This window comes from Tachyglossus aculeatus, chromosome 20, assembly GCF_015852505.1.
Source record: "Tachyglossus aculeatus isolate mTacAcu1 chromosome 20, mTacAcu1.pri, whole genome shotgun sequence".
NCBI lineage: Eukaryota > Metazoa > Chordata > Mammalia > Monotremata > Tachyglossidae > Tachyglossus > Tachyglossus aculeatus.
In genome coordinates, this window is record NC_052085.1 from 24,258,197 (window position 1) to 24,283,826 (window position 25,630).

The following is a 25,630-nucleotide window of genomic DNA, read 5'->3' on the forward strand; positions in this document are numbered from 1 at the left end:
AGGTGTGTAACTAGAGTTATATTTGAGGACTGAGCGTTGGGGTGGCCTTGTGATGGGCAGAACAATCCATCCATCAGTCGTATTTTTTGAGCGCTTACTCCAGGCAGACCACTGTACTAAGCGCTTGGGAGAGTACAGTATAACAGGGTTGGTGGATACATTCCCTGCTCCTAATGAGCTCACAGTCTGGAGGGGGAGACAGACATTAATATAAAAAAAAATGTATTCGGTATTCCCATCCTATTCCAGCCATCTCACCTCCTATTACCTGCAACTGGGCAGTGAGTATGGCATGGGAATAGACAGGAGTAGGTGGTTTCCAAGCTCTCTTCCATCATTTTCAGTCTACCAGCTCATGGTTCAACCCAGACACCCAAGGGCTGGATGAGAAACATTTCCCGGCGCTAACGACATTATGATAGGTCCTGGCAGAAGTTACTTAGCATGCCAGAGCATCCTCTGTTACCGCCTTATTCAACAGGGCAGCTTGGCAGCTTAGGAACAGGGCAGCAACACACAGGCGTTCACTACCGCTACCTTCTAAGTTCGGAAAATTGCTGAGGTTTTCTTGGTCACCAGATGGGAGACCTCAGATTCAGGACTGTCCAGGTGCACTGCAAATAGGAGCCAATTTGCATTTTTTGCTGCAATATGGGCATATGGCAGAGGCAAAGTTCAATTCTTTTCCATTTCAAACTCAGTCCTGCTTGTCTCATCACTGGGAACCTAGGAGTCCATGTCATGATGCCGACTGCTACACTTTTGTGGCTGGCAAAGGAAATCTCAAAGGGCAGTAGGAGGCCCGAGGAAGCGGAGGAGGAAGAGCAGATAAGCAAGGTGGAGGGAAATAGAACAGAGCGAACAGTGCCCGTAACAGTAAAGTGCTTAAGGAATACCATTAAAAAAAAAAAAAAAAAGGAGAAATAGCACTGTATCCTCAGGAACAATCATACAGGAAAAGAAATAAAAAGCTAAAGGAAATCAAGAGGAAGAGAAAGGCGAAAGTGAGGAAAAGTCAAAGGAGAGGAGGCAAAAAGACAAGAAAAAGGAGAAAATAAAGATTTAAGAGAGCGCTTGAGGCCTGGGTGATCAAAAAGTGGGGAAATAAATGAAGAGCATTTTGTAGAGGGTGGGTAGGAGAGAGGAAAAAAAACAAGTGGTTGGCTGGGAACAGTAAACTGTATTTTAACTTAAAAATAATTTTACAGCCATATCAATCACCCGAATTTAGTGTATATCTATAGTTGGTAATAAATATTGTTGGAAAGCCATATCCCTTAGAAACCAACCATTCCTTTCTTCCCTGTAATACCAACCCCAATAACAACAACAACAACAAAAAAACATAGACAGGGACACAAACAGCCTAAAACTGAGTTGTCAACAAAGGATTTACACCAGAAATATTTTCTAAGTTTTCATTTCAGGACAATCTGTAGAATCAGAGAGCAACTTTGAAGTCTGAAGAGTAGCCAAAATTCGGTCCTATTACAAGGTCCTTTTCTCGCTCACCGTAAGGGGATTGGGTTCGCAACCTCAACGTATCTAACCATAGAGTAACCCAGTCCCAGTCACCTTATCAGTCATGATGGAATAACAACATAAGGTGGAAAAAAAAGAATATCGTTCTTAAGTTAAAAGGAATGGCAGGTTTAATTATTTTCCTGCATCTCTGCTTTACATTGTACAGTGCAGTCCTAGATTTGGGGCCCATCAGAGACCTTCCGGGAGAAAGGGGTTTGAAGGATCAGGAGTGTAATGTCTGTAACTCTGCTGTCAGAGGACACGGCCAGCCCTTCAGTTAACTGAAGGTCCAGAATTGGAATGGCATTTAATTGGCAAGCACTGTATCTTTTTCTCGATATCAGAGCAGTAGCCCCTCTGAAACCCTTCACACCATTGACATGAGTCTGGAAAGAGTCAGGAATTATACCTGACCAATGATATATACACAGATAGATCATTCTTGACTCGCTCTATTTTTCCTTTAAATTCTGGCACCCATTAAGTTTCTGCTCCGTTTTGGCTTCGGAATGAATGCACTTCTAGATGTCTCCCTCTCAGACAGCCCGATAATGCCAACTATTGCTTCTTTTAGAAACTGCTGATCCCACATTTTCCTTAATTACACACCTGAATTACACAAACAGCAGCGGGAGTCAAATCAACAGCACTTACGAAGGCAATCCTAGTGAGCCGGTCTATTTTTAAGTCTGCCATTATGCTCTGCTTTCCTTTGACATCAATTCTTGTTCGCTCCCCTCTGTCCCCCGACTCCATAACAGAGTAGAATAATGGAAGCGAACAGTTTGCCCACGTAGTCATTGCCAAGTTAGAGTTTGAGGGAAAACTGTAAAATTTCACTTCCCCAAGAGAGGAAGCGGACCAGTGATGTTAATGTCAGGTTTTATAGAAACGCTCTGCCTCCAATAGTTTTAAATACTATGAATAGTAGATTTTAAACTTCCAAGCTCCGCATAGTCAATGCAGTGCATTTACTAAGAACATTTTAAATAGTTGGAAAGCTGCATGATGACTGACAGCCCATCATTGATTGACATTGCACAGGGCTACCCTGCTTTCAAGATCAGGAAAAGTATTATGCTACTTTTTTTTGTCTTCCTAAAGTACTCAGAATTCAGATGATTAAATTCTTTAGTATACTTTAGAACTGGGTGATTAAATTCTGTCAGGTAATTTTAAACGTTTTAAGGCCAGTTGCTTTAAAAGCATTGTAATATCTTTAATTTGCTTTATCAAAACCCAATTAATTCTTCCAAGAGAAATAGATTCCATTTCCCATGAATGCTATCTGCCAATATCACAACAAGATACCATTCAAACGTTTGTTATCGGGCAAGGCAGCACATCTGCTATTGTGTAACTAAGCAACGCTCGGCAACAATTTCACATTTTTATCCCATTATTATGCAAAATGTGTTCAGGACAAGACATACACAGAGAGAAAATTGCTCCTGTGGTGAGATATTTTGACATAAAATATTTCCTCATCAAAAGATGAAAGGCACCTTGTCACTCATTTCTAATCACCACCTTATTTCTGTCAGTATTGCAAGATGCCACCCCCCTGTTCTGATGTCACGCATGACACTTACAAACTGTATCTGGCCTGTGTGCAGCGTCTTATGAAGCCAGAATCAAAACAGATACCCACTGATGGAAACGATTTACAATTGTATGTGTTCAACTGCTCTAAAGCCACAGAAAGGACACTGTGTCTTTTCTTCTTAATTTTTGCTGTATCGTTTGGGGAAACAAAGGAAATACGCATTTCCCATCCATCTTTTGAATGGCTAAGCCATTAAAGAGCAATGACATCAAAGATTTCACACTCCAAGAATCAATTTAAAAAGATATAAACTTATTAAAGATTAAAATGAAGCATCCAGTGTTCTGCAATTAGAGTTAACATCCATAACAAAACTGCCGCGTCGGGTAGGAGAGGGAAACTCATGCAGAACTACCTAGCAGTGTATAGAAAACATATTCTCAGAGCAATCACTCTCAAAGACAACGCCAACACATTTTTTTGGTTGGGGCATCAAATTATGGCCATAATTCATGTGTGGAACTCCCCCAAACCAACAGGTACTTTGGTACTTCCATTTTGTCCTGAAATCAATAGGGGATTGGTGTGGGGCGTAATAGAACATGCCTGGTCCTGGGAGTTAGAGAACCTGGTTTCTAATCCCAGTTCCAGGCTGTGTGACCTTGAGCAAGTCACTTAACTTCTCTGTACCTCAGTTCCCTCATCTGGAAAATGGGGATTCAATACCGTTCAATACCGTCCCATGTGGGACCTTTTTATCTTGTATCTGCCCCAATGCTTAGTACAGTGCTTGGATTATAATGAATGCTTAAAAAATATCATTATTCTTATTCTTATTAATGGTAGGGGTTTTAATCCCAGCTCCTCCACGTGCTTCATGGACAACCAACAACTTCCCTGAGCTTCAGTTTCCTAATCTGTAAAAGAGGTTGGAATTATACATCTGTTCTCCCTCTCCATTACACTTTGATCCTTCTGTGGGACAAGAACTATGTTTGACCTGATTATCTTGCATCTACCTAGGTGATTAATACAGTGTCTGGCACAAAGTAAGGATTTTAACAAATAACACAATTAATAGTATTATTAGTGAAGTGAGTAACAGAGCATTTGCAGCCATGTCGAGGTGCATCCTTTGTCCCAGTAGATGGCAAACTTTAAGGCTGTAAAAACGGGCTTACAGCCTTAGCTCAATGCTTGACACCTAGCAAGCGCTTAAAAATTACTAATATTATTATTAAAACCAGACTTCTTCCCTTTGGCTAGTAAAATGAGCAAAGCCTGTATTAGGTGAGGTAAAGAATATGAGCACACTGTTTTAAATTCTGTGGGCACTTGAGGATTCTAGAGGAAACAAGGTAGAATTATTGTTAAAGTCTGAGACACTTAAGAATGCTAACCCAACATATTGATCTTTTGGGGCTTTCCAAACAAGCAGTTCAATTTAATTTAAAAGTCATGTAATTAAAAAACACTGTTATCATGTTAACTGAAATCTTAATTTACCCAAAATTATGTTCCAACATCTTTCACTGACCAATATTTCATCATTTCAAAACTCCATAGTAGAGCTTCAAATATTTAGTTTCATTTTCTCCACTGGCTTTTGATTATTTAAAACAAAATTGCATGAAATCACAAATGCTTATAGGAAGAGAAATGCATTTGATAATGGTACAGTAACTTAATTCAACTTTCTCCTTCCACATTGCAAACATTAACTCTTCAGAACATCCCTCACACTGCAAACATTAACTCTTCAGAACATCCCTCTGCTATGCAGATAATTATCTTTTCTTTGTTACAGATATGGAAGGTGACCCAAAATGCTTAGACATGATCCACAAGACACAGCTTTTCCTCTCATTTTGAAAGCTGAAACTAGTGGCTTGTTTCAAAAGAAAACTACTTCCAAAAAAAGAGGCTCCAGTCTTAGATTTGTTGATTTATTCATTCATTCAATCGTATCTATTGAGCGCTTACTGTGTGCAGAGCACTGTACTAAGCACTTGGGAATTACAAGTTGGCAACATATAGAGACGGTCCCTACCCAACAACGGGCTCACAGTCTAGAAGGGGGAGACAGACAACAAAACAAAACATATGGACAGGTGCCAAGTCATCAGAATAAAGTGAGGTAAAGCTAGATGCACATCATTAACAAAATAAATAGAATAGTAGATATGTACAAGTAAAATAAATCGAGTTATGAATCTGTACAAACATCTATACAGGTGCTGTGGGGAGGGCAAGGAGGTAGGGCGGGGGGGATGGGGAGGGGGAGAGGAAGGAGGGGGCTCAGTCTGGGAAGGCCTCCTGGAGGAGGTGAGCTCTCAGTAGAGCTTTGAAGGGAGGAAGAGAGCTAGCTTGGCAGATGTGCGGAGGGAGGGCATTCCAGGCCAGGGGGAGGACGTGGGCCGGGGGTCGACGGCGGGACAGGCGAGAACGAGGCACGGTGAGGAGGTTAGCGGCAGAGGAGCGGAGGGTGTGGGCTGGTACCTGATTCTTCTGTGTAAATTTTTTAATGGTATTTGTTAAGTGCTTACTGTGTGATGGGCACTGTACTAAGCGCTAGGGTAAGATACAAGTTGGACCCAGACCATGTTCCACATGCAACTCAGTTTCCATCTCCATTTTGCAGAGGAGGTAAATGAGGCACAGAGAAGTGACTTGCCCAAGGTCACACAGCAGAAAAGCAGCGGAGCTGGGATTAGAACCCAGGGCCTTCTGGCTCCCAGGACCATGCTCTATCCAGTAGACGAATGTACTCCTCATGCTGCTGTTGGCTATGCACTTGCATCTGTACTCTTTAGAGAAGCAGTGTGGCTCAGTGGAAAGAGTCTGGGCTTTGGAGTCAGAGGTCATGGGTTCGAATCCCGGCACCGCCACATGTCTGCTGTGTGACCTTGGGCAAGGCACTTCACTTCTCGGAGCCTCAGTGACCTCATCTGTAAAATGGGGATGAAGACTGTGAGCCCCACGTGGGACCACCTGATCACCTTGTATCCCCCCCAGCACTTAGAACAGTGCTTTGCACATAGTAAGCGCTTAACAAATGTCATTATTATTATTATTATTATTTAAGCACTAGATAATCACCCCCACCCTCAGTCCCACAGCACCTATGAACCCAAGAACACGGTTTAGTGGCTAGAACACGGGTCTGGGAATCATGAGGTCATGGGTTCTAATCCCAGCTCCCCCACTCGTCTGCTGTGTGACTTTGAGCAAGTCACTTCATTTCCCTGTGCCGCAGTTCCCTCAGCTGTAAAACGGGGATTGAGACTGCGTGCAAAGCGGGTTGGACACCGTCCCCGTCCCACCCGGGGCTCACAGTCTCAATCCCCATTTTACAGATGAGGTAACTGGGGCACAGAGAAGTTAAGTGACTTGCCCAAGGTCACACAGCAGACCAGTGTCAGAGCTGGAATTAGAACCCAGGTCCTTCTGATTCCCAGGCCCATGCTCTATCCACTAGGCTACCTGCTTTCCCACAGAGTTCCCTCCAAATTACTGGGCTTCTCAGGGCTGGAAGGTACTTCTTGGTGTGGAGCAAATCGGAAGTCTAGGGGTGTAGTTTGGAAATACCTCATGGGCTAGTGAACACTTAAGTGGCAACACATATCGCAGTCCATAGCCCAACATTTATCTGGAATGCTCTCCACTGGCAAAACTTCATGTACTCCAATCATCTCTGCTGTGTGACCTTGGGCAAGTCACTTAACTTCTCTGAGCCTCAGTTACCTCATCTGTAAAATGGTGATTAAGACTGTGAGCCCCACGTGGGACAACCTGATCACTTTGTAGCCCCCCCCAGCGCTTAGAACAGTGCTTTGCACATAGTAAGCGCTTAACAAACGCCATCATTATTATTATTATTATTTTCTGCCAAGGCTCCGTAACAATATCTCACATCAATACCTTGATTCTGAAAAACTCTGCTATTATTCAGGAAACAGAAAAGTGTGGCCTTTGCAAGCAGCAGTAAATAGAATGAATGTTTCAGCTATAATATGTACCCCCGGGACCATCCTTCACTCTGAAGCGCATATGCTTTCACAGGATAACAAGGTCTCATAAACCTTCACGGCAAGGTAGAATCTGTGGGCCACACACAAGCTACTTCAGAGATTTATCATTTTCACTCATATTTCTAAAACTACCTTCCCACACTAAGCTACCTTACGTGAATCAAGATGGGCATATTCCACATCCTGTAAATATAAAACATTTTAGATTGTTGTTCAGTTCTCGGAATGGATTGCCTCTGCAGTGTAATTGTTAAGTTTCAAGGAACAATCTGAACAGAAGAAGAATCTTCTCAGTTATAGGCTATAAATTGTGAAACTCTCATAGTTCTATTTTCTTCCTAAAGCCCATTCCATTTTCCAAATTGCAGCATCACCACTTATTTCAAGGGTATACATTTTGGGTTTTAACAAAAATTGCTTTCCAGACTCCTCTTAATTTCTAATTAGTTCAAATAGATTATAAATCAGAGAGAAATGTAGTTCTTGTTTCCCTGGTTGTTTTTGAAAGAAAAGTTTTACTTGTTTTAGGAACAAATATAAGAAGGTTTTGCCACGCAGGCTCTGAAAAGTAATTACAAACAGGTGGAAAATAAATGCTTTCTCCTGTTTTCATTACAACTTTTGAAAAGTCACATAACCTTCAATATTTCACAAAACTGTCTAGACATCAGCTACACATTACAGTGGCAAACCGTGTAAACATCGGCATCACATGGCACACATCTGAAAAAGGAGATCATGATAAAGAAGCAATGATCAACACAAAGTTTGACTTCAGAGTTTCCAGAATTGGCAAAATATGCTTTTTCTCTAGGGTACACCTACAGGAAAAAAAGTTACATTAAAAAGTAATCACGATGACCCTGAAACTTTATTTTTTTTTATCAGATTCCCAGTTTCACAGAGCACTTTGGTGATAGAGTGCCAAATTGATAACCTTTAGCACTTCAATTTTCATCGAATGACAAAGATTGAGAGAGTGAACATCAAATGGCAATCTTCTCTGAAAAGTGAGTAGAAATCCAGGATCCTGGAGAATCCCTCAAACATTACATCAGTTATGGGATTGTATAAAAGAACCTTGATAACGTGAAAGGAATGCTGGCTTTGTCTAAATTGCCAACTTGGAATAACCTTAAAGTGGTAGTGGCATTTTGTAGTCTTTGCATTGTCAACCCCACAAGGACAGTCTCCTTTGAGAATTGACTGATTTTCCCTAGAAAAAGGAAAGCTGTGGGTAGGTTGAGAAGGGGTAAAATGTGCTTTGGGCCTCTTCTATTGCCCAGGCTTCCACTTTTCTGCAACTGATTTAACTGGATTACTGTCTCTCTGCTCAAGTCTACTAACTGTTATATCGTACTCTCTCCAGGGTTTAGCACAGTGCTGTGCACACAGTAAGCATTCAAATACAGTCAAAGGACTGATTGATCTTCCAAGATCATTTGAGTCTTATCAAGAACATACAGTTTTGAAAGACCCAACATGTTCCAATACTATTGTGTGTTACATTCTTTGATGGTTTAAAGGACAGCCTCTATTAGTTAGTTGTATAGCCTTTAATCAGTGGCAGGTGTCTATGTGAATGCCCTTGAAGATTCTGGAAATGTCACCTAAAAATCAAGAGTTGGGACCACGAGGGTTTGCCCTGTTCGGCAAATAATTTATGCAAAGAGGCTCTCTGGAAAAAAAAAAATCAGCATATGCCATTTGAGATTTGTGTCTTTATTTCTATTTCCCTCTTGAAAACTCTTCCATAAAAAGGCAGTTTGAAAATGAGGCTGCTTTAGCAACTCTTTATTTTAAAGCCATAACATCCGTTTTTCAATTATAAAGTTAATGAGATAAACAAAGCAGAAATACAAATCTAGTTAGGCTGAATTAGTCTGCAATTTACAATAATCTTATTTGACTATATTTCTCCCAGTGTTCAATATCTCATTAAGATTTTCCTGAAATCAATAATCAATCCATAGTCATTATTCTCACAATGACTAATGTTTGGGGAATCGGTCGTAGAAAGCAGGGAAGTTTCATCCTTGACAAAAATACCCTCTCAGTGACATCCTCCTTGTTTACCAAGGTGATAATTTTTGCTCCAAAAATGTTCATCATAGCAACCACCTAGGCATCAGGGAGGCAGTTGGGGAATATGTCCCTCCCACCCCCCCAAAAAAGCTAATTTTCCCCTAAACTTGCCTATTGGGCAAGACTGTCTTATAGATGTTGAGTAATTTAGCCGAGGTCACATAGCAGGCAAGTGGCAGAGCCTGGATTAGAACCCAGATCTTCTAATTTCCAAGGCAATGCTCTTTCCACTAGGCCACATTGCTTCTCAAAAGACTGAAACTTTCTAGGGATGTTTACAGTAGGTAAGGACTGGAACGGCCCAGATAAAGCTAATTGTGAAAATAGGCTGGATCCCTCTGTGGGAGGTGGAAGGTAACCAAATCCCTAAATTCTAGCCTTTTTACTGCATCGTTCAAAAATTCCTCCATTTTCAAAGTAAAGAACCACTCTATCCCATAGTCCTTAAACAGATTACATTTGCCAAGGTATACCTAGCCAGGAACTTAATACAGTCCCTGGCACAGAGTAAGCACTTAAATACCTTAAAAATACCTTATATTCCCCTAAGTGTTTAAAAGACTCAAATATGAATAATTATTCCAAAAAATGCATTTTGCACTTGCATGGCCAGTGACCTAAATTCACTTCTTTACTACAGGAAAGGATTATGTTCCTGAAGACATCAATCTAAATTTACAGCTCAAAGGAACTTTGGGAAAGGGAAATTAAGACAAGCTGGTAGTAGAGCAAATAGTACTTCAGATCAGCACTTCACTGGGTCACCCTGCTGTGATTCATTCAAATATCATATTATGGCTTGCACAGGGAAAAACACTGCGATGCAGAGTGAGTTAATCACTGACATTTTGAAAATGCTGGTTTCTTTCTCTACTCAAGGGATACTTAACTAACAAAAAGTAATGCATGTTTACCATGGGGATCTTGGTCACTTTTCTCTCAATTACATGTTTGGACACTTTGATGTTAAAATTATTGAAGCAAATAAGTAGATTTCCGCTGCAGTTCCATGCATAAAAAAGGGTTAGTAAAGAAATGTTCTGTTCTTGGAATCTGGAAAGGAGAATAATTTATCACTGTCTACTTCTAGCCAGGGAGAGCAGCAGAAGATCGCTCTGTGCCTGGAAGGAATAGGAATTCAATTCCACCTCTTCTCCTACCTATCTTTCTACATTTTCTTTGCTGAAGCAAAGATGCTTTCTGAAAAGTTATGTTAGGTCCATGTGTCAATATCTGGAAGTGTTTCCATGGCTAAAATCCTGTTATGAAGCAAGAGTGTCACTTCTTGCACACATTCTCTAGTACATTGCTCTACGTGCCACAGGTTCTCACCAAATGCAATTGTTGATAATAATGATGCTTCACTGAAAGCAGAGTCACCAGTGCAATTCAGACTGATTTCACCTTTATAGTGCAAGGTCAAAGACTATGGCAGTTTCAAGCCCCACAATTACATTATGTGACAAATCAAACCACATATTTTTTTTGGAAATACTTCACTCTCCTATATTTCCATGACATTTAAATCTCCTTGTGTTTTAAGTTACTACACTATAGCAGTAAGACATATTAGATGATCAAGGACAACTGGAAAGTAAAATGATTTACTAGTAATTGATTTTTTTCCAGTAGAAATACATATTTGATTAAAAAAAAGTATATGATGCTGAACTGAAAATAAAGGAAAGCAGTACCAGCAGGTGATTGTCACATTTATTAACATTCACTAACAAGCTTGCATTAAGATGTCAAGTATTAACAGCAAAATTGATAAGTCATTGAAGAAGAATAAAATGATTTATCATTCAGATGTCATTTTCCATCAGTATCAAAAATATACACAGTATTAGCTCGGCTATTGAATAACTTGTAACACCGTCACTTCCCCATCCACCACCAGAAATGTTAATAACAAGGGTTTAGTCTGGGTCAGCGAGTGAGCCAAATATCAATTTATAATAGCAAGACCCAAGTTCCACTTGCCAAAGATAAGAAGTGCATCTAGGTTCTAAACAGTGGCATTTCATCAATTACACAATTGTTCAGCAATTGAACCTGGACTACTTAGAGACTGCACAAGGTCTGTATGGGGTTGATATGCTCAAATCACTCACTCTTGATATAATCAAGATGTCAGAAAATGATATCAGTACCCAGATGACTCAATATCATTTGGCATTTCAGATGTCTTCACTCGAACACATGCCAACAGAGGACTTTTCTTTAAAAAAAATGGCATTTGTTAAGCACTTACTATGTGCCAGGCACTGTACTAAACACTGGGATTTATACAAGGTTGGACAGTCTATTTCTCACATGAAGTGGGTCAGTCCATTTCTCCCTTTCACAGATGTGGTCACTGAGGCACAGAGAAGATAGGTGACTTGTTTGAAGACATACAGCAGACAACTGGTGTGGCCGGGATTAGAACCCAATTCCCAATTGCTGTTCTCTGTGCCTTGTGTTCTTTCCACTAGGCCACACTGCTTCCCACCCTACTTTCATGTAGTCTACTTGACCATCTGACACACATACACACACGCCCCCCTAACATTTTTGTCTTTAAAGATGACACTATTGAGAGTAAGAATTTCTTCCCATGGGCTGAAACGATCAATGAACAGTGACAATTTCTTCCACATTGTGCAGACCAAGAAATGTGCCCTTTGATGGGGTCATAACATTGGCCACTTACACTAGCAGTGCTGGTTTTCACCAGAGATGTGGCCTAAGGAGGGAGATCGGATAACAGAACATTGATAATGAAGAAATAAGGAGTGAGAGAAATTACATGAGATGAAAAATCCCATATGTAAGACCATTTAAAAATCTGAGCATATATCAAACTGAAGAGATTCAGGAATCTTTTCTAAACTAAACTGATATTAACATTTGAAAAGAATGCCTTTTTCCCCTTATTCTTTATTCATACGGAACAATAAGCACTGCCATACAGAGCTCTAATTTCAGCCAAAATGAAAATCAAGGAGGAAATTCATCAAGGAGTTTTTGACTCTTATGAGGGGGCTTGGCTGAGAGCAGTTCTTAATTTATCTAAACTAGTTGGCCATAATTTGCACATGAAAAAAAAAGTGACTCAAAGTCAGCTGATCAAGAAACTTGCTGGGCATTTCACATTTGTCATTATAAATTTATAAATAAAACTTTTGCAAAAGCCAAAAATGGACAAGGACCCTTTCTGAATTTATAGGTAGAAACTGTGTCTATCCAGAGTATTTACAACCTACATGTCAAATTATTTCTGAGATTTCCTAGTACAGAGGACTAGACCATGAAATATCTCTCTCAATAACACTGCTTTTACAAACAGTGAACTGCTTTAAGGAAAGGACTGATCGTTTTGTTGATGCATATCCACAGAATATACATCGCACGGTAGTTACTAAAGTCACTTTTTTTTTCCTCCTTTACTTATGTCTGAGTGAGTAGAGTTTTTGTCTTCTACCCAAACAGGTCACCAAGAGCAAGATAATGTGACAATCTGTTATCATTAACTCTGGTGGAGAGGTTCTGAAGACACTAGTGAGAATTAAATGACCTGGAAAACTCAGTGTAAGGAGAAGTCTATCGTATTCAACTCTGTTATTTCTACTGCTATGCACCACTGAAACCAAGGAACAACATGATTTGCTATAGTGACAAATACAAAGGTCATTTTTCAACTTCTGTTTCATCCCAGACAAACGCTTAAACGTTTCCATAGCAAATTCACTGAACAATTTTTATGCACTCAAAATGTTGATTTATGAAAAGAACCATATTTGATGTGCTATGAAGAGTTCCCCTTAAATGTAACCAGCATTTTCCTTTGGCTTTTTAAATGGTGTACATATTAACATTTTAATACAAGACAAATGTACCCCAGTCGAGATAAGTATCAAAGGAAGGTCAAATGCAGAGCAAAACAGAACAGATGCACACTGATACAATGAAATCCTCCTGGAATGAATTCAAGACAGCTGGAGAAAAAAAAGTCATTTGGGGTGTGCTTTGATCCACAATTAGTCAAATGGAATTGGTTTTAAAACAGCCATACCTTTCACTGCAACTGAAATTTTCTTGCTCTAACTGTGTTAAGGACCCAAGGCAACAAACTCCAACAAGTCCCCAAAATTACCATTTTAAGGAACAGGATCTACACTAAGTTTCTCAGGCCGGATTCCCCAAAGTTCAAAGGTTCATTTCCAGAAACGGGCAGGTGTCTAGCAGTAGCTAGCCTTCTCATGAGAAAGCTCAGCTTGGCTTCCGTACCACTGTGAACTGTCATCATTGAACCTTCCTAAATTAGTAACTGTAGACTGGTTTTCTGGGCTTTCCAACTTAAACTTTAACCCCTCTCTGCTTCTAATAATAATAATAATAATGATATTTGTTATACACTTACTATGCGCTAGGCATTGTACTAAGCTCTGGGGTGGATACAAGCAAATCGGGTTGGTTGGACACAGTCCCTGCTTCTCTCCACACTTGTTCTCAACCGACTGCATGGTGTTTTCCAGACTGCAGCTAAGAAAGTATCATCCTCGATGATGATGATGGTATTTATTAAGCACTTACTATGTGCAAAGCAGTGTTATAAGCGCTAGGAAGGTTACAAGGTGATCAGGTTGTCCCACGTGGGGCTCACAATCTTCATCCCCATTTTACAGATGAGAGGACTGAGGCCCAGAGAAGTTATCCTTGCCTGATCAACCTCCTACATCACTCTCCATTACTATGAAACATCCTCTGGAGGCAGGCCACCTGCTTATTTATTGTTTCAGCCTCCCTGGTGTTCTCACCTTGTATTTCATCTCTTCTCTATCCACATCTGGTTTATGAGAGAGATGGTGTCTACTTCTACAATTTCAGTTAAATTCATTCAATGTCAGGTGATGAAATTTATGTTTGACTGCCTCTGGAGTATTTCCATTGGTGTATTTCTGTCCCAGTCCATTGTTCATCACCTATCTTCTCTTCCTTTTCTTTCCTACTCTTTTTTTTTCCCCATTTGTCTTCCTCTTTATTCCCTCCCTCACAATCAAGCACAGGGAAAAAAAAGACAAACTTATATTCCCTCCAAATTTGTCACGTGCCCAGCTTCACATTTGCAGCGAGCATTGCCACTCTATCCCCCTCCTTACAAAAAAGAACATAATTTTCAATGCATCTGACTTTAATCCCCAGGAAAAGATACAGTGAACCAGGAGCTGCATCTTAGTTCCATAAGTGTTTTGAGAAGGACCCTATTTTAGCATGGAAAGTTTCCAACCACTTCTGTAATCTTTAAGATTCACAGTTATTCCTGAACTTTAGTAAAACAACAATTCTCACTGTCAAAATCAGTTAAAGAATCAATATAATTGTCCTTCCATCCTCTCAGTTAAGACTAAGGATTTTATAGCTGCTCCTACCACGTGGTTGGGAAACAATGACTTTCTTGCCTTTATCATCAATATCAGTAGTATTTATTGAGTTGTACTGTATGCAGAGCAGGGTACCAGTGCGGAGGTGAGCCACACCCTCAAGGAATTTATAGTCTGGCAGGAGCAGCTTATAAAGGAAAGGAACCTTATCAAAAAATTATTCCAGTTGTCTGGTATTTTCTAAAGCTGAACTTCTCTGTGGGGCAGAAGTGGGAGACAAAGCAATTTCAAGATGAAAAAGAAAATGATGATCATATGGAAGTTGGGATTGGCAATCTCTCTCTTACTTTGATTGCAAGTCTATCGCCAAGGTAGATGTACTACTAGCAATAGTAACACCTTGCTTTTTGTATAGTACTTTTTTTCCTCAAAAATGCCTTCACATTATTCATTTTATCTCTTTGTGCAGCTTTCCTGAGAGTACAGGAAGCTTTTGTGATCCTCATTTTACTGATGAGAAAACTGAGACCCCAAGAAAAAACAGCTTGCCCAAAGTAGGCCATTAAACAGAGTCAGACTACAACTCAGGTCTCCAGAATCCCAGCCTTATATTCTTCCCATTAGTCAAGGATGGCCTCCCTCACCACCAGTCAATCAGTGCTTACTATGTGCAGAGCAATGTAGTAGGAGTTCAATGAAGTGAGGTAGATTGGGACTGGCTGAATAAGCGCTTTAAAGCCAAAGGTAAGGGGTTTTGGTTGGAGACAGAGGTAGATGGATAGCCATTGGAGGTTCTTTTGGAGTGGGCCAAATGTTAACACACCACTAGTGTGTCAGCAGTTACTGTAAAAGTCCCAGCTCCCAACCCTATCACCTGTCTACACGTTCCTGCCACTGAAGATGAACTACTAAATAATCAATCTGCACTCAGTAAGCACTCAAAAATGACTGAATGAATCAATCGATGGTATTTATTGACTCCTTAGGGAGTGCAGGGCACTGTTCTAAGCACTTGGTAATGTCCAATACAACAGTTGGTAAACATATTCCCTGCTCAAAATGACCTTAGAGTCCAGAGAAGAATTCAATTCCAATTCATATAGTATATCCAAAAATGAGCAATATTTCAAATGCTTCAAACCCTACTCAGAAATATGTACCAAAATTAATGTTTCTTGCTTCTCACTGCAACTGCTCATATTAAATGACAAGTAGAAATTGCTGACGAATGGAGATACAAGTAAACCAAAGAGAGCAAATCCAACTGTACCATTAAAATGCAAAATAGAAATTCCAACCAAGCCACAGTTGATGGAATGATTTACACAGCATCCACAGAGGCAAAAAAAATTATAAAAATAAGTGCTCAAAAAAGTGCTATTCTTTTATTTTGAGCCTTGTTTGCTCAGCGAACTTCAGCTCTGACCATTAGTTTTAAGGTGGGAAATTTTTTTCATGCTCGTTAAAGGATGGGATTGTGCCACTCTTCCCACCCTCTCAAATTATTTTTCTGGAGCAGAGCCAGTGATGGAGGGAGATAACCATGAGCCGCTAGCTGAAATCTCCACTCTCAAAAGTTAAGTCTACTGCTCCTTTTTCCACTCTGCATACCTCACGGAATGGGTGGCATTCACTTGGTGGTGCCAGGTTAAAACTGTCAATCTTTCAGCTGGAGGATTTTAGTGGATGCCATGACAGATCAGGTGCCAGACAATGAATGAAGTGGTGCTATATTTAAAGTGACACAGTGAATCCACTCTTGTCAGGTTCATCAGTTCTAATTCTGCAATGTCTGTTTGGAGTGCACAGGCTGTCTCATTTATTTCAATTGCTTTCTATTCCACCAATATGCTTTTCAATTAGTTGGGTAGACCAGTAAAGCATTTGACATAACAAGTGTGAACTATGCACTGCCAAACTGGCTTCCAAATGCTTGCTGGAGAGTTAAACAAGCTTCTTATTTTCAACCTGGAATTGAATTTATAAATAGGTTGACAGAAAGGCTCTTCTCAAACATTAATTAGAGTTGTTTTGAACTACGTGAACATAATTCATTCAGCCGGTAAATGATGGAGTGCACCAGTTCACAGGTAGCAGAGACATTTATGCCTTCATCCTCTTTCCATCTGCTGAACCTTCTTCAATAAATTTAAATTGCCTATCCATCATCCATCTGGATAATGAGCATCGGATCCGAAACCCTCTTACTTACAGCTGTTGTGTTGGGTTGCATTGCATTCTCACACAAGCATGGTACACAACCTATTTCAAATATTACTAGAGCAAATTAGATTACAATTTCCAAATATGCCTCTAATTCATGACTGGAAATGTCTGATTAACATATAGTCATATTTGCATGGCACTTCCACAGTTAATAGTTCTGGAAAACGTATGAGGTGCAGCTAAATAACGTAAAAACTAGTTAGTGACACCACATATTTTACATTTTACTATGCACAGATAATACTGATGGTATTTGTTAAGCACTCCCTGTGTCAAGCACTGTTGTAAGCATTGGGGTGGATGCAAGCTAATCAGATGGGGCTCACGATATCATGACCATGTTGACAGAGTGACTTCTCAACTTCAGAAGAGACTTTTCAAAGTAGCTTTTGCTTTAACCTGACAGCCATAGTCAAGACCAACCGGGTCACTTGGCCAGATAATTCAAACAGATCAATTTTTTGTGAGTGGTAGAGGTCTACTGTGGTGACTAATATACATAGGCTCCAACCACAACCGCATAACATACTGGACCTATTCGAATTAATTACTTTCAAGACAGCCATTTTGGTCTTCTCCTGCACCCCATTAGAGACAACCCACCTGGCTGTCTGAAGATCTCAGGAGTGCTCTTCTCAGATAATTATAACTATGAACATCTAGGGTAGATTTGAGGTGTTCTTTTATGGCCAGACTGTCTGGAAACCCAGCATGTAGATGCTCAATGTCTAGTAATTTTAGTGTGCCTCAAATTTGAAGCATTATTTCTTTTGAAAGCATATTTTTTGGTGCAAAATTCTAGATTGTCATTCATTTAATCTTAATACATATAGAACTACAGCATTAACTCAAGGCTAAAATTGCAGCATTTTGTGATTGAGAAATCTACTCTTTCACCATTTTGGAGATTTATTTTCCTTCTTCAGTGAAACCTTATTCTTAGATCTCCACCAACTTTTCAAGCATGTATCAATCCTTAGAAAAAGGGGCTCATTTAAACATCCACTATACCTGAATTATCACTTCAATTCAGAGACCGCTCCTCAAATCAAATTGGTTTCTGTACAGTATTCCTTATATGGTTTCAGTCAGTAGTTGATAATGAAGAGTTGTGAATAGAGCCAAGTATGACACCTGTTTAATGAGAAAAAAAAAGTATGATTAGATTTATAGTTCTTGTTTATTTTTCTTGGGTTGTGAAAATTCCGATTTTCAACCATGAAATTATTTATACTGAGTTATGAGAAACTAGGTATGTTGTCTAACTATATTATATTCATTCTAACACAGATATGCTATGATTTAGAGTTGATCATTATTAAGACTACAAAGACACACACAAACTCCACTGCCTCCTAATAAATGGAGTCTTTTGACCATGTGATCACTGGTGATAAGTAATTTCTACAGCATTTGGTTACCTTCATCAACTTCACATGCACAGGAACAGCTCTCTGTTCTGATTAAACTTGATTGGAAACACTGTTCCACTGTAACTGCTTTCAGTGAACCCTCGATAATTTTTTTGGAGTCAGAGTTATGAGTTCCTGGTGGGTATTACCGGACTCTTTAATGTTTTACCTCGCAGGATGAAAGGGAGAATTATAGGATTTAGGATGGATGTTAATTTCATAGTGACCTGGGGTCGTCAATATAGTTCATAGAGATTGGAAACCCAAGGCCTAAGGGGCCAATATAGTACATGGAATATTGGTGAGAAAGGAAGTAGTTACTTCTGCAGTCTTCATAACTAAGGAATGATTGATTTGAATAAATGTATACTTAAATTTATACATGCTCTCAAGTAGCCAGAAATGTCATATTTAAATTCACTGAATCATGTTATCGAAGGTGGCTTTGCAAAATACAACGTGATCTGAATCTTTAAAATCCTAGAGCAAGTAGACAACAGAGTAAGGAATCAATTCTATAAGCTTTTCCCCCAAAGCAAAAAAACAAAACAAAACAAAAAAACCCTTTGAAGCCAGGATAATGTAGAGGATTCTATTGCTACTGATTTTTAATTCTCTATGTTGCAGTCTCTTGGGTCCTCCTCTCACTCATGGGAGCACCCTAGCGATTGTACATCTGATGGATTGGATAGATTTTATATTAACTTGGGAAGAGGGAATAGGATGAGCCAATCCGGGAGAATCTATGGAGAAGCTGCTTGGCCATCATGAAGAATGAAGCCTCACTGTTTCTCAATACCTATAGGCTTTGGGTCGGGAGGGATTAGTATTTAATAATAATGATAAAAATAATATCAGACACCATACTAAGCTCTGGGGTGAATACAAGCAAATGAGCTCATTGTAGGCAGGGAATGTGTCTGTTTATTATTGTATTGTACTCTCCCAACTGCTTGTTACAGTACTCTGCAAACAGTAAGTGCTCAGTAAATACAAATGAATGAAATACAATTCAATAAATAACAGTAGAAGCAACAAATTCCTACCCCCCCCAACACACCCCCTGTTTTTTCCCTTGCCCAGGGTCATGTCCCCTTGAGTGGCAGGTAAAGCAGATCTGCCTAGACTCACCATTCAACTGTGCGTGTGTGTTTGGAGAGGGGCGAGAGAGGGAATCAGGGCTCTTTCTCGAGACCCAGGGACCAACTCAACAAGTCTTCAATTAATGGTATTTATTGGGCACTAACTGTGTGCAATGCATGCACTAAGTCTTGTTAGGGAAGGAGGAATGCATTCAGTACACTTCTCCGGTGAGAAATGAGAATGCAGTCTTAGTCTTTTACGGCAGTGGCAGACAGACATCCCTGGATATGACACAGACAAGAGTTCAATTTTTCCCTACCACTCTTCAAACTGGCTTAACTTTTCTAAGAGACCGCTAGCAGAGATGAAGAAATGGGCTCTTTCACCCTTCACACCTTGGACTTTATTTGTAGTCTTTCAAAGGAAGCCAATCAAAAAGATGTGTTTTGTCATCCAGGTACTTGCCCTCCCGGAAATGAAGAACAACCATCATCCCATTTGATGGAGGTTACTGACCAGCTGAAATTAATGACAGACTATATCAAATTTGAGTTGGACTAAAAATAGGGAGAAAGGAGAATACATGCTTGAAAATCCCAAATTAATTAATTAAATGGAATATTATTCAAAGCTTGTTGGCTCCAATAATAATAATAATAGCATTTGTTAAGCGCTTATTATATGCGAAGCACTGTTCTAAGCACTGGGGGGATACAAGGTAATCACATTGTCCTACATAGGGCTCAGTCAATCCCTATTTTACAGATGAGGTAACAGGCACAGAGAAGTTAAGTGACTTGCCCGAAGTCACACAGCTGACAAGTGGCAGAATTGGGATTAGAACCCATGACCTCTGACTCCCAAGCCCAGGCTCTTTCCACTGAGCCATGCTGCTTCTCTAGGAGGCAAAGAGCCTCATTCTATTTATTGGCTTATACATTTACTATTTTACTGGTTTAAAATATTCTTCTATCAAATACACTGAAACAAAGAGATTCAAGAAGCCTAATCTTTAGGGAGATATCATGAACAAAAATCCATTTCCTAGCACTTATAAACCTCCACTATTGATTATAATTTTCACTGAAATGTCTAAAAAGATTTCTTAATACTTAGCAAAAGTCATAAAAAAATAGAAGCCAAACAGGTGCAGTAAATGTTATCACCAGAATCAAAACACTTAACACCTAGTTTCTGTAGGGGAAATAATAATAATAATAATAATGGTATTTATTAAGTGCTTACTATGTGCAAAGCACTGTTCTAAGCGCTGGGGGGATACAAGGCGATCAAGTTGTCCCGCATGGTGCTCACAATCTTAATCCACATTTTACAGATGAGTTAACTGAGGCACAGAGAAGTTAAGTGACTTGCGCAAAGTCACACAGCTGACAATTGGCGGAGCCGGGATTTGAACTCCTGACCTCTGACTCCAAAGCCTGCGCTCTTTCCACTGGGGATTTAATGGGGATTAAATCTGTGAGCCCCACGAGGAACAACCTGATCACCTTGTAACCTCCCCAGCGCTTAGAACAGTGCTTTGCACATAGTAAGCGCTTAATAAATGCCATTATTATTATAAGTAGCATCTTTGGTGTTTTAAGAGCCCTCTAAGAAAAACAATGCTCACCCTGTTGGAATTAGAAGCTAGAAAAAGGTGTGTTTTTATATTGGGGGGGGGCTGTACAGTGTGCAAGAGACAGTTATTCAATGACACTCAGATGAAATGCCATTGTTAGCAGCAGCAGTTCCTACGAAGGATATGAATGATGGATGAAAAATGATGCATCTCCCCCTCTCTTAGGTCCTTTGAGGAGTTAACTTGCTATGACTCCATCCAGAGTCCTGTATTCTGATGTAAACGTGTTAATCCTCCCATTTATAAGGTGAGACTTTGCTGCTGTGTGAATGTTGACACCATTTTTAGCACTTTCTCTCAGTTTATGTAACTTTTATTTCTGGAATCATTTCGCTATTATCCACAGGCATGATCTTACTGCTTGCCAATCAGTATTCTAAGTACTGGTGTAGATACAGTGGTTTGGACACTGTCCCTGTCCCCCAGGGGGCTCAGAGTCTTAATCTCCACTTTACTGACTTTTACTGACGCGAGAACTGGGGCACTGAGAAGTGACTTGCTCAAGGTCACATGGCAGGCATGTGGCAGAGTCAGAATTAGAACCCACAACCTCCTGACACCCAGGCCCATGCTTTTCCCACTAGGCCGGGCTCTTTGTCTCCATAAAAACATAACCAAGGGATCTGCCACGTTCCTTGCTCATCCCACTTGGGCCAGTTGACAAAGCGGTCATGCATTCCTAGACTAAGCCCCCTTTTTCCTCTCCCCCTCCCCAACACCCCCCTACCCTACCTCCTTCCCCTCCCCACAGCACCTGTATATATGTTGGTAAAGATTTATTACTATATTTATTTTACTTGCATATATTTACTGTTCTATTTTTTTTTGTCAATGATGTGCATCTAGCTTTACTTCTATTTATTCTGATGACTTGACACTCGACCACATGTTTTGTTGTGTTGTCTGTCTCTCCCTTCTAGACTGTGAGCCCGTTGTTGGGTAGGGACCGTCTCTATATGTTGCCAACTTGTACTTCCCAGGCGCTTAGTACAGTGCTCTGCACACAGTAAGCACTCAATTCATTCATTCATTCAATCATATTTATTGGAGGTGGGATCCTGTGGGAAAGTGAGCTTTCAATAAATGCCTGACTGAATGAATGAATCAGTGTTCACTCTGAAGAAACACCTTGGCTGTATCTGAAGCCTTGAGCTCAGCTCTCCCCCTTTGCCTATTTTAGGAGAGGATAATAATAATGATAATAATAATAATAATATTTGTTAAGAACTTACTTATGTGTCAAGAACTGTTCTAAGCACTGGGGTAGGCACAAGGTAATTGGGTTGTCCCACGTGGGGCTCACAGTCTTCATCCCCATTTTACAGATGAGGTACTGGGGCACAGAGAAATGAAGTGACTTGCCCAAGGTCACACAGCAGACAAGTGACAGAGCCGGAATTAGAACCCATGACCTTTGACTCCTAAGCCCGTGCTCTTTCCACTAAGCCATGCTGCTTATGACAAATGTACTCTCCTGGGCTCTCAACGAGAAAGAACATCCCTGCCCTTTCCTTCTGATTCTCCCTTTTAGCTTGGTTTATACTAATCTCCCTGAAGCCATTAACAAAAAGGATCATTTTGCCGATTATCATCTGAAGATATCAAGCAACAATGAAGTACCCTTCCAGTGAGAGTCCTCTTCCAGGTGATTGATTTAGATTTAATCTCTTTCCCTTTAGAGGTTGCTGGGGAGAGGAACTTGGCTGCTGTATGGGCTATAAAATCTGTTGGCATGATGTTATCAGTCTCATCCCACATTTCCTAATAATAATAATGATACTAATAATAGTAATTGTGGCATTTGTTAAGAGTCTGCTAGGTGCTGAGCATTGTAGATACAGGATAATCAGACTGGAGACAATTCCTATTCAACATAGGTCTCCCTGTCTATGAGGGGAAGAGAGCAGGTATTTAGTTTCCGATTTTTACGGGTGAGGAAACAGAGACATTTCATGACTTCTTCAAGGTTGCACAGCAGGCAAGTGACATAGGTATGAGTAGAACCCAGGCTCCCTGAATCTCAGCCCTCTTCTCTTTTCACTACGTCATGCTGCTGCTTCTCTTTGAGGAAGTGCACAGTCAGGGCAGTGCACTAGCACAGAGGGACACAATATCCTACAACCCTGTGGCCCCAGTGTCTGATGGAGTTAGCATTTTCCCACCAACCTCCCTCATTTATACCAGAATTCCTCACCAGTGAGCATAGAGCAGAAACAGGTGGAAACCCTCTGCAAAATAGTAATACTCTCAGTGGGCTCACAAACTACATGGGAGGGAGAAAAGGAGGTATTGCATCTCCATTTCAGGGATGAGAAAACCTAAGCTAAGGAAGTTTAGTGACTTGCCCAAGGGTAAAAAAGAATCAAGTGGCAGATTAGAATCCATTAGCTTAACAGGACTATTTTGTTTTTATTTATTTATATTGATATCTGTCTCCCCTTTTACACTGTAAGTTCACTGTGGCCAGGGAATGCGGCTGTTTACTGTTATATTGTAGTCTCCCAAGTTCTTAGTATAATGCTTTACACACAGTGAGTGCTGAAAAAATACAACTGAATTACTGACTACGCTTACTGTGGGAAAGAAACGAATCCACCAACTCTATTGTATTGCACTCTAATAATAATAATGGCATTAATTAAGTGCTCACTATGTGCAAAGCACTGTTCTAAGTGCTGGGGAGGTTACAAGGTGATCAGGGTGTCCCACGGGGGGCTCACAGTCTTCACCTCCATTTTCCAGATGAGGTAACTGAAGCACAGAGAAGTTAAGTGACTTGCCCAAAGTCACACAGCTGACAAGTGGCGGAGCTGGGATTTGAACCCATGACCTTTGACTCCATAGCCCATGCTCTTTCCACTGAGTCACGGAGTAAGTGCTTAATATGGTGCTCTGCACAGAGTAAGTGCTCAATAAATACTACTAATTGATTGATTAGCTCACTACTTATCCTGATGTGTAGTCAGACAATTCAGCTGATCCATTAGGCAATGGATTCTTCCTTGATCTATGAAGTAGCAGTGTGGCCTAGTTTAAAGAACATGGACCTGGGCATCAGAGGGCCCTGGATTCTACTACCAGCTCTGCCACTTGTCTGCTGTAGGAACTTGGACAAGTCACTTAACTTCTTCTTCACCTATAAAATGGGGAGTCAGACTGTCAGTTCTAATAATAATAATAATTGTGGTATTTGTTGAGCACTTACTATGTGTCAGGCACTCTTCTAGGCCCTATGCGGGATAGGGACTGTGTCCATCCTGAATGACTTGTACTGACCCACTGCTCAGCATAGTGTCTGGCACAAAGTGCTTAACAAATACCATAATGAAAAAAGTATATAGGCATCTGTGTAAAGATTCAAAGACCCTGCAAGAAAGACACTTGTTAAACAGCATGGCATAATGGATAGAGCGCAGGCCTCGGAGTCTGAAGGTCATGGGTTCTAATCCCCATTCCGCCACTTGTCTGCTGTGTGACCTCAAGCAAGTCACTTCAATTCTCCATGCCTCAGTTGCCTCATCTGTAAAATGGCGATTGCGACCATGAGCCCCACGTGGGTCAGGAACTGTGTCTGACCCACCTTGCTTGTATCCACACCAGTGCTTAGTAAAGTGCCCAGCACATGGTTAAGCGTGTAACAAATACCATTAGCGAACAGACCTGAAGACTGAGAAAATAGGTTCATTTTACATAAAGCTAAAACTTCTTTATTTTCCACGAGTTGAATAAATCACAGTCTAGTTCACTTCCTATTAGGTCTGTGGCATTGCTGCCAATTTATAGCTTGGAATTTCCCATCAGTCAGCTTGTGAATAGGGCTGCTATTAGTTTTATTAGTGTTATAGGTGTTATAGAGATATTAGTATCTCTCATTAGTGTTTATTGCTATGTGGTAGTTTGCTCTGATAAGCATAGCAAAGCCCAGGTGTTTTATGGTAAACCTAGATAAATAGCACTCAGCCCTTACTCCTTTCCACACATTTACTTAGCATGACAATGCTGTTCTGCTGATAGACCAGGCCAAAGGTTTGGTTCACTTCAAAAATACAGCAGCATGGCTGTCTTAAGTCAATAATAATAATAAAAACAATAAAGATGATGGTATTTGTTAAGTGCTTACTATGTGCTTTGCACTGTTCTAAGTCCTGGGGGAGATTCCACACTTAGGGGAATCTTCTAAGTATCTGAACCCTGCCTCGCACTGTGTACTAGGGGCCAGTGATAGACGCTTTGGTGTGTGTGGGAAATCCCTACTGGCTCCTTATTTTTATCCCCTGAATAATCAGCATGAAGAGAAGCATTTTCCTTGAGCTGGAAGCAGCTAGAAGCTCTAGAGGCTGGATGACTCTCTGGAGCCAGACAGGCAGAAGTTTGGCTCCTAAGGGAATGGAGAAGGCAACTGAGAGGAGAGTTCTTCTGCTCCCTGTCTGAGAAGAAATACATCTAGGACCCATCACTGAGTTTGAAGAGAATTAGACCCAGGAATCATCAATTATTCCTTTAATTTTCAAGTCCCAGGAAAATAGAGGCCCAAAGAATTGCCAACCATTTGAACATTGATTAGTTTTATATACCCTGTGCCCACTCTACATGCATTTGGCTCCGGAAGGTCTGGGGACTTTGTAATCTGCTTGGAAGTGTGGGAAAAGATTCCCATTGCCAGTCTTGTAAAATATGACAGTCTGACACTTTCTTTAATTACAAGCCCTGATGTGTTT

General features: G+C 40.4%; 1 protein-coding gene across 3 annotated transcripts in view; it reads right to left on the reverse strand.

Annotated features, from left to right (window-relative positions):
• Positions 1-25,630, reverse strand: part of CNTN5 (contactin 5) — a 665,146-nt gene that overhangs the window by 437,203 nt on the left and 202,313 nt on the right. For all 3 annotated transcript variants that reach the window (XM_038761846.1, XM_038761848.1, XM_038761845.1), the window contains one exon: positions 17,790-17,912. The gene's annotated coding sequence lies outside the window, so the exon portion shown is untranslated. The remainder of the gene's footprint in view (positions 1-17,789; positions 17,913-25,630) is intronic.